The following is a 19585-nucleotide window of genomic DNA, read 5'->3' as shown; positions in this document are numbered from 1 at the left end:
ATGCTAAGAGCTCAAATTACGGGTTTTAAGCAAAGGGATGAAGAATCTTTGTATGAAGCTTGAGAGCGGTTCAAGGGAATTTGTCGCTCATGTCCTCATCATGGACTTAGCGAGTGGTTCTTGGTACAACAATTTTGGAACGGTCTATATGAAGATTCAAGGAACATTCTCAACATGGGATCAAATGGAATGTTCACCGAAGTTGATGACAATCAAACATGGAACAAAATTGAGGAAATGGCGGTCCATAACTCACAATATAGTAGACCTCGCAAGGCTACTAGAGGAGGAAAGCATGAAGTGGACTCCGTTACTCAATTGGGTGCTCAACTTAGTGCTCACATTGACACAATCAATTTGAAGTTTGAAAAAGCTATGGCTAGACTTGAAGAAGCCTCAAAATCACCAAAGCATCATGTTAATGCCATGACAGCATCTTCATCAATCCCAAGTGGGATATGTGAGAATTGTGGAACTTTGGGACATGACCAAAGTGAATGTAGGGGAACAAATGAACAAGTGAATGCTTTACAAGCATACAAGAGTGGTACCCCTTATTCCAACTATTACAATGAAAACACCAAGTTCAATCCAAATCTCTCATACAAAAGCCAAAATGTTCAAAACCCTCAAACAACATACACCCCATCTCCCATGAGAAACCAAAATCAAAGACCCTTTTACAACCAAAACCAAGGCTACCAAAATCAAAATCCATACAATCACCAAAATGACCAAGGTTTTGATGTTCAAAAAGCGGTCCTCCAAATGCAAAAGAATCAACAAGAGTTTTTCACTCAAATGCAAAAAGATAGTCAAGCAAAGGAAACCACCATCAACAACATCCTAGCTCACACCAAGATGTTGGAAACCCAATTGACTCAACTAGCATCTTCAAGCTCACAAAGACAAAAGGGGCAATTACCACCTCAAAGTAATCCCCCAAGACATGAAACGGTTAGTGCCATTCACTTGAGAAGTGGTACAAGGTATGAAGCACCGAAGAAGCAAGTTGAGGATGAAGTTGTGGAAGCTAGTGATAAGGAAGAAATTGTGCAAAACTCCAAGGATGGAGAACCATCAAAAGAAGAAATTTCAAAGAAAAATGAAGACAAGGTCAAGGAGAAGGAGCCCATTGTGATTAGACTTCCTTTTCCAAGTCGTCAAGCCAAGCCCAAATTTGATGACCAACTTGGAAAGTTTATGGAAATTGTGAAGAATTTGGAAGTCTCGATTCCTTTCACGGAATTAATCAATCACGTGCCGGCCTATGCAAAATACATGAAAGACATCCTCACAAAGAAGAAGTCGATCCGGAAGCTTGAGACTATCGCCTTCACTAAGGTGAGTAGTGCAATACTTCAAGGGAGTTCACCTCCAAAACTAAAGGATCCGGGAAGCTTCTCAATACCGTGTACCATTGGCGACACCACGATCAACAAAGCCTTATGTGATCTAGGGGCTACTGTGAGTGTTATGCCGCACTCGGTGAGTAAAAGGTTGGGGATGGGAGAGCTTAAATGCACCAATATCACACTCCAAATGGCCGATAGATCGACGAAGACACCATTAGGGATATGGGAAGATGTTCCGCATTTAATTGGGAAGTTTTTCATCCCGGTGGACTTTGTCATTGTTGATATGGAAGAAGATTCCAACATTCCAATCATCCTAGGAAGACCTTTCTTACACACCGCGGGTGCGGTGATTGATGTGAAGCATGGAGAGCTCACTCTAGAAGTGGGAGATGAGAGTATAACCTTTAATCTTGACAAGACTATGAGAGCTCCACGTTTGCATGAACCATGTTTCATGATTGATCATTATAGCCGGAAGGATGATAAGAAGAAGTCGGAACTCCAATGGAAGAAGAAAATTGAAGATGCTCCATTCAAAGAGCAAGTGAATTGTAACAAAGAGAGCTTGCAAAGCTCATCAAAGTCAAGCAAAGAAGAAGAGGATGGCCTCATTGGCCAAGAAAAGAAAATGGGAGAGTTGTCTCCATCAAATCAAGAGATTTTTAATGATCAACTTAATGAAGTTTGTGGTCTTTGGGACGACGAATTTGAAGGGATTTTTAATCCCTACATTGGTAATGCCATCGATCAAGATCGACAACAAGGGCCAAGGTCTATTGAAGACCTTTATCATAACAATGAACAAGCTTTTGATTACTTTTTCAAGGTGTTGAGCAACATCAACAACACCTTGGACATTCCCCCTTGACATCTCATCAAGAATGAGAGTTTGGTGGAGTCCTCCCTAAACCACCATTTGTAAATATTTCTAACTCCCTAACTCGCATTTCAATTCATCTATTGCATTTTTGTTATTTTTGGATTTTTATACCTTGATCAAGATAATTGTCATATTTGAGAGAAGTGAGGGAGGGACTAATGATTTCAATTAATGTGTAGTGCTTTAGCTTAGTGTGGGGATAACAATTGCCTAGGCTATCCATGCCTTAGTAGTGCCCCCACAATGAAGAACACGAGATATGAAGAAGAGTGGAAGAATGACAAGGGATATGCAATGTACACGGATGGAACTGAATCCGGGTGAAAAGGGGTCGAATCCGAGCAGATTCAGAAGAATCCGCCCGTCTTCAGGAAATCCGGGCATATTGGGTAGAAGACGCCTGCCCTCTGAGCTGAACTTTTGAAATTTTGTGACTGACAGCAAATCCAAGCGTCCTGCATTCAAATCCGCCCGTCTTCAAAAATCCGCCCGTCCTGAAAGAAAGACGCCCGTCTTTTTGGCTGAGGAAAACAAGAAAAATCCCTGTAAAGGAATCCGCCCGTCTTCTGTAAAAGACGCCCGTCCCGTGTTTGCAAATCCGAGCGTCTTCACTGAAAGACGCCCGTCTTTAGGCGAATTTTTCCCAACCCAGAACAGGCCAAATCCGGGCGTCCCGAGCAAAAACCGCCCGTCTTCCCCCTGCATTTCGAATTTTTCGAGTCCTTTATAAACCCCTCCCACATTCATTTCTTCACTTCTTCATTCATAACACTACTCATAAACCCCAAAACCCTCATCCTCTCCATCACAAAAACAAGATTCCTCAACAACATTCACCAAAATCAAATCAAAACATCCTTTTAACAACAAATCAATCACTCCTTTTTCAATAAAAATCAAACCCAAGCACAAAATCTTCAACCTTTGAGTCGATTTTTGAATTCATAAAAGCCAAAGCCTTTCATCTTTAAATCGATTTGGGTGCACTACAAATTGAAGATTTTTCACTCTTTTCTTGGTTTATTCATCAATGGCAAGGACTAAGGGAGCAACAAAAACAACAAAGGCAAAGGCACCAAAGGCAAAGACACTTTCATCAAGACAAAAGAGTCTTCAAGCAAAGAAAGCATTGGCTATTGTGGTAGCTAGCCCAAACTTGGAAGTGCAACAACAACAACCTCCCATGGGAACAACAACATCCTCTACTCCGGAAATTGATCAACTTTCGAACTATCCGGAGGTAATTTTCATTTCCAAATCCCATAGGGACACTTTTGCCAAGTTTGCTAGAAAATCATTTCTATCCACCAAGTTTATTTTTGAAGATGCCTTAGATAAGTTGGGTGTCCTTGAGCAAACTAGAGCCTTCTTTAAAGCCATGGGGTTGGAGAAATTGTTTGAATCAAAAGAATTGACATACCCCTCCCTTACCTTAGAATTTTTGAGTTCTTTGAAAGTCAACAAGGTTGAGACTATGGAGACCATCGAGTTCCGTCTAGCTAATGTTAGTAGGCGCATCTCCTTTGAGGAAATGGGTAAAGCTTTGGGTCTTAGTGATTCACCGAGTTATTTTAAGAATGTTGGCAAGTATTACCCCGACCCTCTTTGGGAGGCGATTTCCGGAAGGAAATTTGAGGACTTTCATGCTAGTCGTGCTCTATTAGTCCACCATCCGGGAATTAGAGTGTGGCACAAGGTCATAGGGAACACCATCATTGTAAGAAAAGACACTAACCATTTCACCAAACTCGATTTTGTTCTTCTTGAGTCGGCTTTGAACATCGGAAGGGAATTCACCAAGCCTTTCAACTCTCTAAGGCTTTTGGTGGATAGATGGCTAAACATTGATTGTGGGAAGCAAGGCACTACCGTTATTGTGAATGGCGGTCTAGTCACTATTCTAGCTAAATACTTTGATCCGAACTTCAACAAAGATAACAAGTATGTAGAAAAGAAGGGTGGTCATCTCATTGATATTGATACTATGATGAACAAGTACAAGTGGGTCTCTCATAACCCTCTTGACACCAAGTATGGATGGCTCACAAGTGAGGCTAGATCGTTTACTTTGCCTTCGAAGATTTGTCGTTTAAGTGTCCACCGGACCAACTATCTACTTCCCCTTTCAAAAGAGGCCGAGTATATTATCCGACAACAAAAGGGTGAACTTGAAATGCCCTCCTCTTCCATTGTCACACCACCCTATCCTTTCAATTACCAAGAGTTCAAGCCCGATGGCGTTGAAGCAAGAAATGATTATTTGACTCTTCTCATGCAAGAGATGCACAAGCAAGCTTTCGAGGATCGGAAAAATGCTTACTTAGCTCAATATCCACCCCTCCTACACTTAGCTAGGCAAGGACTACTTGATCCTTCATGTCCTTTGCCTAGTTGGGCGGATAGGAAAGTCTTCTTTCCGAGTGCATCTAGGGTTGTTCCGGGTGATAATGAGGTTGTCGGTAATGAAGATGTTGATGATAACATTGATGAGGAAGCTAATGAAGAAGGAGAAGAGGATGATAAGCAAGGTGAAGAAGAAAGCAAAGAGGAAAGTGGCAATGAGACCACTTCTAGTGAGGAAGGTGATGATAGTGATGATATGATGGAAGGTTAGCAAGCTTTGGAGGCTCCTACCCTCTCGAGGTTTGTTCTACTTCTTTCTTTGTTTTAATTATTTTTCTTGATCATTGTTGGAGTAGTCCTAGCACCATAGAGGACTCACACCTCGGCCCTATTGAGGTGTTCTCATTTTATTGTTCCCACTTTCAAAATCCAAAATGAAAAATTAGTTTCATGCATTGCATAGTGTGTGCATGAACTACACCCATCCTTAGGACATTAGCAATAGTGTCTAACTCGGTTTGGGGAAGTCAATGCATACACAACGGGAGGTAATCTAAATTATCCTCTCCGTCATAAACAAAAACCATGCATCATGTAGTGTAGATTAGTGTAGCTTGCATTTAGTGTAGAAATCATGCATCATGTTTGCATAATTTCCCATCATTTTGGCCATTGAGGACAATGCCCATATTAGTGTGGGGATGGGGAATTCTAACTTAACTTTTATTCAAAAATCCAAAAATATTGAAATTTTTTGAAAAATCATAAAAATTTGAAAATTGAAAAACCAAAAAAAAAAACAAGTTCATTTCCTTTGTAGTGTAGTCATGTATATATTGTTGTATATATTGTGTTTGTTCTATCCTTGTTCACATTGATCGACTACGCCACATCCGAGACATGAGGATATTGAAGATCGCATGGTATGATCTTTCCAATCTCTTTTTTCCTCTTTATGTTAATGACTATGTGGCTTTATTTTGATTGATGCGGTATAACAATGTGAACTTAGGACTTGCATTTAGTTTATATGTCATATTAGTTAATAGAATCACTTGCATTAGGATGTATATAATAGTTGTATCATGGCATATAGTTGCATTTAGATAAAAAGTTTTGAAAAAATGCCTAATTGAGAACTTTGACAAGAGCAACTAAGCCATTACAAATAATTTTTCAACTTAAGACTTTGCCTACTAGAATGGTTGTAAAACACCCTAGATTGTGTCATACTAGTGTCTTTTGACCCATGACCCAAGGCCTAGTCAAGGGTTTGCATGTGAGTCACCTATTCCAACCCCGTGATGCGATGTGGACTTGGTTAACTTGTCTAGGTGACCTTGATTGACCTTGTGGTAAGGCAACCCAAAAATACTTTCTATCAATAAGTTTGAAGTGCTCATTTCGAAAATTTTGTTATGTGGAAGTAATTTATTGCTAAGGAAACCTCAAATGTTATGAAATGTTGAAATGTTGAAAATTTAGTTGTTTTGATGGAGGCGTACCACTTCGATGTGCTTTGGAGAGGGATCCATTGAATTGGCCCCCCACACGGTTGTGAATTCAACCGCCCAGAGACAGAGTGACTATCACCCCGAAAAGCTATTGTCTAGAGGTTAACCGGTTGCCTAATAAGCGATTGGCGAAAGCAAAGGACACTAGCCTGGAAGGGACAAACCCCATCTTAAATTTTTGAAATGTGAAAGTTGAATGAGGTCAATTTTTGAATAATAGTCATATCCACCCTTTGTTTATAACGATTTGAGCATTTCATTCCCAAAAAGCCTTTTTGTTAAGCCACTTTGTCGAGCTTGGGACGATCCATGACCTTTACTTTTGTAGAGAATTCGAGACTTGTCATGTCATATGCCACTAGCATCATAGGGATCATCATTCCACCACCATCCGATCGCTCTTGATGAAAGCATTTGGAAATTGAGGACGAAAGTAGTCTAGTTTAACACCATTTGGAGGTGATTTAGTGCCATCCTCTTAGCCTTAGTAATTTGTTGAACTAGTATTTGTGAAGGATTATATGCTCTTAAATTTGTTCCTCTTTAGTGCCTCCGCCACTTGATGAGGAAGTGGCTATTCCTTTTGTAGATGCATCCATTATTTGATTTTGTGTGCTTAATGTTTGGATGTGCGCCATTTTGGCAAGACCCACCTTGCCTTGCAAGAAGGCATCCTACCTCATGGTTGTCTTGTTGTGAGTTGAAGGGGTGGAGTGAGACCCGCTAATTGTCTCATATCGGCTATGTTATTAGGTTAGTTTAAATAATGGTCCTAGTCTTTGTCACCTCTTTACTCGGGACGAGCAAAGGTCCGGTTTGGGGATATTTGATGTGACCATAATTAGCGCATATTTAGCCCCCGAATTAGCCTTGTTCCCATGCTTTTTAGTGCATATTTGGGTCATTTATTGTCTTTAGTTTTTTGTTTTGCATATTCTTTGAGATTTTGATCCCTTGGTAGGAAAGGAGTAAGAATCTTGCATTTTCATGGCAAAACGAGACTAAATTGATTGAATTCAATGACCAAGTATCAAGGAGAGACAAGATTAGAAGGCCTTTGTACATATTATAGTAGTTGGGCAATGTTGAGGAAAGATCCTTGCATCCCCAAGGAAATCCCCAAGGATTTTATGAAGAAAAGGGAAGAAAAGAAGAAGAGACAATGCTGAGCTACAATCCGAGCGGATTGCCCTGAATCCGCCCGTCCTCCACAGCACAATCCGTGCGTCTTCCTTCAAAGACGCCCGGGCAGAAGCCACCAGAATCCGGCCGTCTTCTCCCAAAGACGCCCGTGCCTGACCAGCCCCTGAATCCGCCCGTCCCGAGCCTAAGACGCACGGATTCCAGTCCAGCACAATTTCGTCTTCTTCAAGCCTCCGTGAAAGAAGCCCTTCCTTCGAAAAATACCGGCGTCTCCCTGCTCAAATCTAAAAAGTGTAATTACTAGTTTAGCCCTTAGTTAACCCTAATGCATCCACCTAATTTTCACTATAAATACCCCATTAGTCTAATTAGAAGAGCATGTTCTTATTATCAATTCTTAGAGTAGTTAATATCAATCAAATCTCTCTTTAGTTTTGCAATCAACAATTAATCAAGTTTTAATACAAGTTTTATTTCCTTAATCTCTCTTTTGTTCATCCTTTATTTTGGGTAATTGAAGATTATTTGGGTTATTATTGGGAGATTGACAACCTCTCAATCAAGCATCAAGTACTTCTTTTATTCTTGCTTTATTATTGGAATCATTAGTAGGTATAATCCTCTTAATCCCTTTTTAATTATTGTTAATTACTTTCATTTGTTCATCATGTTTCATTTTGTTGGTATGATTGACAACCTTGCTAGCATGATCAACATGATAATGAGTGAGTAGTCACCTAGCTAGGGTTAATGAGTAATTAGGGGAAACCAACATGGGGAATGATTCATGCTTAAATTAATATGCTTTCATGGTTTATTTGCTTGCTTGTTTTGATCTCAACTCATGCACATGTTATGTTTGATGAAATGCGAGCCTATGAATCCTTGTATTTTTTACCCATCACCTATCTTTTCAATGAGACTTGTAAGACATAAACCAACTCGAGTCTCATTAGACCATGCATGTTGTTGAGTAGGGAAGATTAAGTCGACTTGTAGGTGTTGTACAATCTAATCGATTCGGCTCTGGGACCCAAACTTTCCTAGGATTGTAAGATATAACCCAACTCAATCCATCACAACAATAATTGCTTGCTTATAATTTGAGAACATGTTTGTATGATCAATTCCCATGATTCCCCTATGACCCCATGACACCCTAGTGCTTTTTATCAATTGTTTACAACCCTTTTAATTCATCTTGCTTATTTACTTTTATTGCTATTTAGTTTAGTGACATTCTACATCAACCCAAATTGTGACACCCCTAAGACACCACTAGTTTCAATAGAAATCTCATCTCAATTCCCGTCCCTTGGGATCCGACCTTTACTTGCCTCTTTACTAATTGTAGTGTTGTTTGTGAAGCTATAAATTGTGTTTGATTGGATGTGTGACGACCAACTCTTGTCCTATCAATAACATTTCATGACCATTTTATCCGTCAAATCCTTCCTATTTGCTTTCCTAGTGCATTTTATATGTTTTGTAGGAAAGGAGATAATAAGGCGGAAATTCCCGTCTTTCGTGCATATTTGGAAGCTTGTTGACGATATTTGATGGACTAAGTATGAAGAGGAGGCAAGAATGATGACCAAAGAAGAATAAATAAAGAGTATATAGAGGCATCTTAGGCTTAAAAGCAAAAAGAAAGGGAATAGCAGCTCAACCCGCGCGGGTCAAGCCTATCTGGAGCAGGATACTGATGAACCCGCTCGGGTCAATTTCAACCCGCTCGGGTTGAAGCTCTGGACGCTCGTTTTCAGCTCGGGACGAGCGTATTCCTGGACAGAAAGTCTTCCCTTGCTACGTGAACCATAATCCGCGCGTATTTCTTGAGAGACTAGCAAAAAGAGACCGGAGTCTCTCTTTTGAGACCGGCGATTCCCTACCAACAATTAGCATTGTTAAATTACTATTTTACCCTTGCTTAACCTAATGATGCTCTACTATATATACCCCACTTGTAATAATCAAAGCATCAAGTTTTCATTAGGTTAAATCAATCCTTCCTTAGATTAGATTAGGAGTAGATTAGAATAGATTATCATTTAATCTTTCCACAAATTACACATTAATCTTTCCTTAATTATTGTTCAAGTTTATTATTGAGTAATTCAAGTTTATTATTGGGTAATTAGAAGATTATTGGGTTTATTGGGAGATTGACAACCTTCCATCAATCATCAAGTTCTTCTATTATTCTTTGCATTATTATTTTGGAATCTCCATAGGTATAATTCTCTTTTTTTTTTTTTTTGGTAAAAGGTAAGCTTCTCATTAAGAATGAAACAAACAATTACAAACAACCACAACGGTTCATTTTTGGGAGACAAGGAAATTCAACCATTGTTGATCAAATTAAGCCAAGTCTCCTCATTCAAACTAAGTTTACATTTTTGCCAAGAATAAGATCTAAATTTCAACAAGGCACTAATTTTATCCATGACAGATTTAGGATGCAACAGACTTCCTTCAATTCGCACTCTATTCCTTTGGAGCCAAATTTCATAGTATAGAGCTTGCACCCAAGCAATGGCTACCTTCTTCTTGACACTTGACCATGGCTTCCTGGAAATCCAAACCAGCAGGTTGGCATTAGGCAGGATTAAGTTAAGTTTTTTCTTCAACAGCTGCAAGAGACGGCAAGTATACTGACAGTGCTGAAATAAGTGACCATGGGTTTCTGCAGCAACACCACATAACAAGCATAAATCATCTTGAATAATACCCAAATGGTACAGCTTATCCTTAAGCTGTAATGCTTCCCTAGCTATCAACCAGTTAATGAAATTGTGCTTTGGAATGCACCAGGAGTTCCATACTGGTTTGTACCAATTCACAATAGAGTGTTTCTGTCGCAGCCAGTGGTAACCACTAGATATGGAGTAACCTGCAGGAGAAGCAGACCATTGACCAGACAGATAACCAGAGGCCAGTATTCCTTTCACTTTCCAAATAGTTTTCCAACTCCAAGAGACATCAGGTTTAGGAGAATAGGACTGCCAACTGGTACCTTTCATATAAAGATGGTGTACCCACTTGACCCAAAGGCTATCTGGCTTAGTATACAACCACCAAACCAGTTTGCCTATAGCAGCATAGTTCCAAGTGAAACTATCTCTGATCCCTAATCCACCCTCAGCTCTAGGGGTGCAAATTTTCTCCCAACTGACCATAGGAGATCTTATATACTCAGTAGTTCCATCCCAAAGGTAGTTCCTACATAAAGCATCAATTCTCCTCAGAACTCCTTTGGGTAGCACGAAAATAGTAGCCCAGTAGCCATAAAGAGAGGACAGCACAGAATTGACAAGGGTTAGTCTGCCAGAATATGATAACTTCTTGGCACCAAACCCCCTAATCCTAGCAGTGACAGTATCAATGAGCACTGAGCAATGTTTGACTGAGAGCCTGCCAGAGGTAATGGGGACTCCCAAGTATTTAAAAGGGAGAGTACCCTCCATGAAACCAGAAACCTGCAAAACATCAGCTCTAACTGAATGATGAACCCCATTAAAATAGATATTGGACTTCATTGAGTTCATTTGCAATCCAGTGGCTGCAGAGAAAGTGGCAAAGGCCCTTAGCAAGATCATAATGGACTTAGTATCACCTTTAGAAAACATAAGAAGGTCGTCTGCAAACATCAAATGAGATAGCTTGAGATGACCACAGAGAGGGTGAAATCTAAAGGGTAAAATGTTGGTTACATGAGAAAGAACCCTGGTAAGATACTCCATGGTAATGGTGAAGAGGAGGGGGGAAATGGGGTCCCCTTGTCTCAACCCTTTAGCTCCTTTGAAGAAACCAAAGTTAACACCATTAAGGACCAGAGAGTAAGATGCAGTTCTTACACAAACCATAACCAGCTGAGTAAACTTAGGAGGGAAATTCAAAGCATTCATCATTTGTTCAATAAACTCCCAATTCACAGAATCATAGGCCTTTTTTAAATCAATCTTCATCAAACAACGAGGGGACACAGTCTTCCTATTATATAATCTGACAATGTCTTGACAGATGAGAATGTTTTCAATGATATTTCTTTTTTGAATAAAACCACCTTGATTAACACTCACAATATCAGGTAAGATGGCAGCCAACCTGGTGCATAAGATCTTGGAAATGGCTTTATAAATCACATTGCAGCATGAGATAGGCCTAAACTGTGTCACATTCACAGGTAGTTCACATTTGGGGAGCAAGGAAATAAAAGTATGGTTAACCTGTTGTAACAATTTCCCAGTGTGGAAGAAATCCAAAACAGCATTGCAGACTTCATTCCCCACAATGACCCAGGCATCTTTGTAAAAGGAGCTGGAAAATCCATCAGGGCCTGGAGCTTTGTGCCCAGGGATTGAAAAAATTGCATCCTTGATTTCTTTTGGAGTGACAGGTTGCAACAAGATGTCCCAGTGATCCTGGGTACAAATTTTACCCTGCTGCACCACTGAAGTGCAGACAGAAGTAGTGACAGTGGAAGACCCAAGAAGTTGAGTATAGTAACTGAGAAAGGCATTCTGAATTTGATCACCCTCAGTGTGAATGAGTCCATTCACATCTGCAATTCTAAAAATTTTATTCTTAGAACACCTTCCCCTAATCACACTGTGAAAGTATTTAGTATTGTCATCTCCATTGTTGACCCAAGTAACCTTAGATTTCTGCATTAGGAAACTATCACAAGCAGTTTGCAAGTCTCTATAAGTTTTAGTGGCTGCTCTATCTTGTTCAATAAGAGTAGCATCCAGAGGGTTAAGCTTTAAATCAGACTGAATATTATCCATAATTTTCCAGGCATGAGCAGTACTATTCTCAATATCAGCAAACAATTGACTATTCAATTGTTTTAGAGGCTGCTTAAGACTCTTCAATTTCTTCACCAGAACATACATTTTGGTACCTTGTATAGTATTATTCCAATGTTGTTGTACACAAGGAATGAAATCAGCAACTTGACTCCACATGCTGAAATATTTGAAACTTTTCCTCCCCACAAAAGCATGTTGGGAATCTTGAATAATACAGGGTGAGTGATCAAAGTATCCTTCATTATGAAAATGAGCATAAGAATCCACCCTCTCAACCAGCCATTTCTGGTTAACCAGTACTCTATCCAGTCTTGAATAAACTCTAGTGGCAAGGTCTTGCTTGTTGTTCCATGTGTAAAAGGAGCCAGTAGCAGGACTATCCATTAGATGACAATAATCAATACAAGACTGGAAATCATCCATTTCTTCCAGAGTAGTTATCCCCCCTAATCTTTCAGTGGGGCTGAGGACACAATTAAAATCACCACACAAAACCCAGGGAAGATTGATATTATCAGAGAGATTACACAAAGTAGACCAGAGAGCTTTTCTGTCCACAGTATCATTAAAAGCATAAATCATTGAACAATGGAAAATAAATTGAGAACTGATTTCAGTAACTTGCAGATGAACCAGTTGTGCTGAGTAATGAAGAAAAGTGACATGAAAAATAAGAGGATTCCACAATACCCAGACTCTTCCTCCAGGGTGACAAGAAGTATTAGTAGAAATTGACCAACCATCACACATATTTGATCTAACAGCATTTAGAGACAAAGGTTTTACCTTTGTCTCAAGGAGGCCAAACAGTCCAACCTGATTATGGTGCAAAAACCATTTCTTTTGTTTGGTCAAACTGTTAAGCCCCCTAACATTCCAGAAACCAAAACTATGCATTACTCCCAGGTGGGAGTAACACACTACCTTTTGTACCAATTCCAACCTTAGGTGTAGCATTATTCAATGCATCCACGAAAGTATACTGACTGAAATTGGCAGCACTCTTGCCTGCTCTTATAATTTCTTGCCTACTCAAGGTAACACCAGGTCTAGCAGGGGTATTCACCTGTCTGTACGAGCCATTGTTATTCCAAGTGACTTGAAGACGATGTTGCACTTCCTCTGGAGTTTTGTTAGTTGCAGCAGAGGCAGGAGTAGTCACTGGAGTCACAGGCTTAACAGGGGGAGGCACCACCACCACTGGAGGAGTGTTAGGAGCAACAGGTATAAGGACAGCAGGTTTCTTGGCAACCCATTGTTTCATAGGTGGTGGAGGCTTGGTGTGCTTTGGTCCAGGCTTCCTGCACTGAGCACTTTCATGCCCAGTGCCCCCACAAACAGAGCAAGCTACGGGTTTCCATTCACATTCAATAACTACCTTCACTATATGACCATCTTCATCAAGGAATTTAACAAACCCAGGCAAAGGTTTACCAAAGGGAACTTCAAGCAAGACCCTAGCAAACCCTAATCTGGTCTTATCCTCAGTAGCCGTGTCACAACGAAGGAACTTTCCCAACAATCCAGCAATTTTTGGCAAACTTTTACCCCAGAATTTCAAGGGTAAATCCAACAATTTAACCCATACTGGAACATTCATCACATTCTCCTTATTAAGAACAACATTTTCATGCCAACTTCGCACAATTAATGGCTTGTTGTCAAACAAAAAATGTCCTTGCTTAAGGATAATCTCTTTATCAGCAGCGTTCTTAAAGCGCACAAGAAAAATCCCATCAGGTAAGAAGGATACCTTATCGATAGGATAATTAGCCCAGATGCGTCTAATGAATCCTTCCACAACATCCCAAGGAGGGTTAGCCCCAAGAATGAAACAATAGACAGAGGATTTCCAGTAAGCTAGTTCCTCCTGAACATCCTCTGGCAAAATCTGCATCAAATCCCCTGGTTCTTCCTCAATTGGTTCCAAAGTTGCTTTCTTTTTCCCTTGAACACGCCATCCTTCAGCATTGTCATCAATTTCCAGCGTTTCCAGGTCATAAGGAGCAATACCAGTAATGTCATTAACATTCCTTTCTTTCGTAGCCTCAGCAGAAGAAGGAATTTTCTTATTATTGTGTTTTGATGTTGAAGATGAGCCAACGTGAGTATTTTTAGATTTTTGTGAGTTTTTCGAAGCAGATTGATGAATTACTGCCATGGCTGCGCTCAAAATTCAATGATGATACCCTAGTTTTCAGAGCTTTCTCTCTCCTGATTCTCTCTCATATTTTTGTTTCATTGATGTTACTTGAGGTATAATTCTCTTAATCCTTGTTTTAATTATTGTTAATCTTTCTTACTTGTTCATCATGTTTGGCTTTGTTAGTATGATTGACAACCTTATTAACATGTTAAACTTGATCATGAGTGAGTAGTTACTTAGCTAGGATTAATGGGTAATTAGGGGAAATAAACATGGGGAATGATTCATGCTTAATCTAATATGCTTCCATAATTAATTTGCTTGCTTGTTGAGATTTCAACTTATGCACATGTTATGTTTGATGAAATGCTAAGCCTATGAATCCTTGCATTTACAACCATCACTTATCTTTTCAATGAGACTTGTAAGACATAAACCAACTCAAGTCTCATTAGACCATGCATATAGTTGGATAGGGAGGATTAAGTCGACTTGTAGGTGTTGTACAATCTAATCGATTCGGCTCCGGGACCCAAACCTTCCTAGGATTGTAAGATATAAACCAACTCGATCCATCACAACAATAATTGGTTGCATCTAGTAGGAAACATGTTTGTATGATCAACTCCCATGAAGCCCTTATGAACCCATGATATCCTAGCATTTTTAATCAATTGTTTACATCTCTCCTTTTATTGTTTGTTTATTGCATTTATTAGATTAGAATCATCAACCCATTATAATTGTGACAACCCCAAGCACAACCATAATTAGATTGAATAATTTGAGTAACCACCGTTCCATGGATCGACCTCGACTTACCACTAACTAGTTGTATGTTGAGTATTATAAATGTGTTTGATTGGATGTGACCCAACGACACCACCCATCAAAAATGGCGCCGTTGCCGGGGACGGTGTTGTTTATTTGAATTGTTCGCTTGTCTAGTTTTAGTTGTGCTTCTTTTTTTTTCTTGAGTTTTATTGTACTATTTCATATGTTTATCATGTCTACATTCACTTTTTGGCAATATGAAAATGAATCATTTGATAAATATGTTGCAAGATTTGAAGATTATATGACTCATGCTTGGCATCATGGTTTTACTCTTTCAAATTATGAAGCATGTTGTGTTATTTATAATGGCATGAACCTTGAAACCCGCAACTTGGCATTTCACTTGAGTGGTGGTAGGATATGTGAGATGAGTTATGAGGAATTTTGGGAATTTGTTGAGTTCATGACCATTCATTGTGTTAAGCAAACTATACATGACATATTTGAAAGTGCCAAGGAAGGTATAGAAGCAATAAAAACCACATTTCAAAAATTCATTGAGGAAAACTATGATGAAAATGAGATTTGTGAGGATGAGAAACCTTCTTATAACCTTGAGCCAACCCACTTTGTCCACAAAATTACCCCACCTTGGGAAGATGGAGTGCTAGATGAGGAGAGTGATGATGAGGAGGAGTACATTCTTGATTGTGAAACTAATGCTTGGATGCCGTCATCCTACTCTTCTTGTGTTTCAATGAAATCAAACTCCATGGAATTTGATGTTAATGGGCAAAGTGAGAATGATATGGATGTGAGCTTGAGAGAAAACTCACCCTTTGAGGATGACATATTTGAGGGAGACAATTGTGTTGAGCTTGGTGAGCCTTGCTATGACAACCCATTTGATAATGGACCTTGTTGGGATGAGGAATATGATGAGGACATTTGGGAACCCCAAATAGACACCCTTAAAATCACCTTGGATGATAATGAGAGTACTTGCATTGAATGTGGTGATTTTGACTATTTGGAGGATGAGTTGAGTGAATTGCCAACCAACTACCCATTTCATGTTCTTTCCATCCATTATTTCTCTTATGATTTTTGTCATGATGCTCTTGATATGCTTGTTCGGTCTTTTACTTGGACATTTTTCAATTGCATAATCTTGTGTTGCTATGCATGCCTATTAATGTCCCACTCCAAGAATTTGACCGACTTCTACGTGCTTTGAGTGCTAGTGATGATTTTCCATGAAATTATTAATTGATAATCTTTGGTTTGATGGAGTCCCTTAAAAACCATTAATTTGTATATATGCATTTAGTATAGTTTTGCATTCATTTAATTGCATGAGAGATGAAAGGGAGGGATCTCATATTTTTAATTGAGTTTTTGAAGGAAATTCATAAAAATGAGAAGATGAAAAATGTAAAGAAATGAAGAAAATGGAAAATTTGGGCTTTTGAGTAAGTGTGTTATCAAGGGAAAGGTGTTGGGTCAAAATTTCAAAAAAGATGCGCATCCCGAGACAAATCCGAGCGGGTTGAAGGACAAGAAAAGAAAGAAAAGTTTCTGACAAGAAATCCGAGCGGATTTTAAGAAAGACGCTCGTCTTTGCTGCCAACCTGAGCGGGTTGCATTTGTCTGGAGCGGGTTCTCAGCCAACCCGAGCGGGTCAGATCTGTCCCGAGCGGGTCCACCCTCTGAATGCTGAATTTTCCCAGAATCACGGGCAGAATAATACTACCCCACCCGTGTTCAACCTTTAACCCGTGAATGCCTTGTTTTTCAGCTATAAAATTCACTCTACACTCAAAGCTCACCTACCATCTTCATCTTCTACCTTCAAACTCAACCTCAACTCACAAAACTCACCCAAATAACCATAAAATCCAACCAAATCACCATCTAATTACTCTAAAAATCATTCTAATCCATTTCTACACAATAAAAACCAACTTTCCAACCTTCTATTTGCTCAAAATCACCCATTTTCATCATTTCAAAAATTGGAGCTCCAAAAATCCGTGAGCAACAATTGATTTTCGGGTTTGATTTTTGCCTTCTAGCTTCACTACATTGCTTTTAGTGTTCTAGTAAGGCATTTTCAAGGTTGTTTGGCTCTTATTTGTGAAGATTTGTGGCATTCTTGAGTAGTGATACTTGGTGGATTTCAAGACTACAACAATGAATTTTTAGGGCAAGAGTAAGGCTACTACTTCTAAGGGATCAAAAAGAAGGAAAGGAAGCAATTCTAATGTTCCACCGGAGTTCCAAATGCAAGAAGAGGAGCTAGTATCGGAGATTGAGCAACTTGATGATTTCCCGGAGGTAGTGTTCATCAAAAATGAGCATAGGAGGCGATTCTTGAAACTACTTGGTAAGGAGTTCGAACCCACTCGTTTCATTTGTCGTCAAACTTTGGATAAACTTGGTATTGAAGGACGAACCGAGTCCTTATTTAGAGAAATGGGTCTTGAGACTTTATTTAATATGCATGAGGAAACATATCTTAGCCTCACCTTGGAATTCTTGTCTAATCTCAAAGTATTTGAAGGAGAGACATATGGGGTGTCTTTGGAATTTAGGTTGTGTAATGAGACCCATCAAATGCATTTGGGTACCTTTGGTGAAATCTTTGGGCTTGCGATACCCGAGACGGACCTTGAAAAGCCCGTGGGGTTTACGGAGTCACATTTGTGGAGAGCAATCACCGGGTTGGAATTAGAGGGTTTTAAGAGGTGTCATGCCTTTTGCATTCATCACCCGATTATTAGGATGTGGCATCAATTTATAGCGGGGACTATTCATGGTAGAAGTGACACGGGATGTGTGAGTCAACTTGACATGACTTTTCTTGAGTCATATTTGAATGTCCAAGGTTTGCCAAAGTACAACTTTAATCCCGCTCTTGAATTACTTGTCTGATTTCGAAATCTATCAAGGGGTGCGACAAAATCAAAGGGAATTGTGATGGGTGGTCTTGTGACTAGGATGGCCGATGCTTTTGCATGCAAATTTCCTCTTCTCCTCCTACCCGGTTTTCCAAGAGAGCAAGGCAAGGGTTTTGTCTTATTTTTTCTACATACACTACTTTGAAATATTTAGTGAATCATTCTATTATTCCATCATCCAAAATAAGAATTTTAGAGAGACAAAATCCTCTCTTCTTCTTCCTCCCATAAAACCGAAAATATTAAGAGTTCATAATATTGTTGGGTCTATTTTCTACTAAGATTAATATTATACTAGTACTTATAATATTAATTAGATTAAGTGTTAAGCCTTGGGTATAAAGCTTAGGGAGAGATCTTATACTTAGATCTTATTCATCCATAAGGAAAAGCTCAAGATCAAAAGAGAAAGGTGATCTCTTTTGTGCCCTTAAATCCGAAATCTACAATGTAAGGACATGATTTCTCTTCTATTATATTATTTGTTTGCATGCATAAAATCCGTTTTAATTTTATGACAAATTATTTAGACATATATGAGTATGTTAGTATGTATATGAATCTACATTTCCTTCAATCGGTATCAAGAGCCACGGTTGTTTGCATGCAAATTGGTTAAAAGTTTTTCCGAGTTATAAGAATAACAAATAAAACTTGTAAAATTTGTGTTATTATGATATATCACGAAATCATTACATGCATGTTAATATTTCCGGTCCTAAAGTGTTTTAGGATATTTTGGTTATTTTTCGGATTTTTATTGTTCATAATTTACAATAATGACATTTAAATGTGATTTTATGAGTAAAAATGTCATTTTTGGTCTAAAAATAGCTATACTTCGAATTTTCCATTGGTTTTTGGATATGTTTTCACATATATTATTTTGAGATAACCTGTAAATTTTCATAATTTTTGGACTTATTATGCTCGAAAAATGGATTTTTCATTATTAAATTCGGATTTAGGTGAAAAATAGGTTAATATGAGTTAAATTTCGAATCTGGTCATAGTTTTTTAATATGTTGTCACATGCAATTTTACAAGATGTGTGTAAAATAATTGGCTATAAAGAAGTCTTTTTGCATGATTTATGATTTTTGAAGAAAAATTGCATAAATAGTGACATTATTAGTGAAAAATTAATAAAACATAATCTATGACTTAGGAAAAACGTCTAATGTTGCATTTTATTATATTTTTCAGATCTAAAATTGAAAAGTTAATAAAAATAATTTTTCCGTGTTTTTATGATTATTTTATTAAAAATCGATAAACCGCAACATTGTTTTTCCGGGAAAATTTCGAAATTTTTTAACCTAAGATTTTGAACATTATGAGTGTCATGGTATTTTTCCAGAATGTTCATGAATTTAAATTTCAAATTTTGAATTTATTTGAAGTTTTGTGATTTATTTGAAGTTTAATAGCTTATTTTTGTAATTTTTGGTCCATTTATGAACAATTTTATAAAATATGGGTTAATTATGGTCAAATTATTAGTGAAGACTATATTTTGAGTCCTAAGAGGTTAGGGTAATTAACTTGTGCATAAATATGAGTTTATGTATTCTTGTGATTGTAAAATGTTGAAATCACGCAAATCCGTAAAAACCGAGTAATATACGATATTGGCAATTTAAAGGCGAT

At 38.5% G+C, this 19585-nt stretch overlaps 1 non-coding gene across 1 annotated transcript; it reads right to left on the bottom strand.

Annotated features, from left to right (window-relative positions):
• Positions 1-107, bottom strand: LOC141609869 (small nucleolar RNA R71). The gene has a single exon (XR_012527776.1). It is a non-coding gene; the product is annotated as a small nucleolar RNA R71 (small nucleolar RNA).
• Positions 108-19585: the final 19478 nt, after the last annotated feature.

This window comes from Silene latifolia, chromosome 10 (genome assembly GCF_048544455.1).
Source record: "Silene latifolia isolate original U9 population chromosome 10, ASM4854445v1, whole genome shotgun sequence".
Taxonomy (NCBI): domain Eukaryota; kingdom Viridiplantae; phylum Streptophyta; class Magnoliopsida; order Caryophyllales; family Caryophyllaceae; genus Silene; species Silene latifolia.
This window is presented reverse-complemented; position numbering and strand designations above follow the sequence as displayed.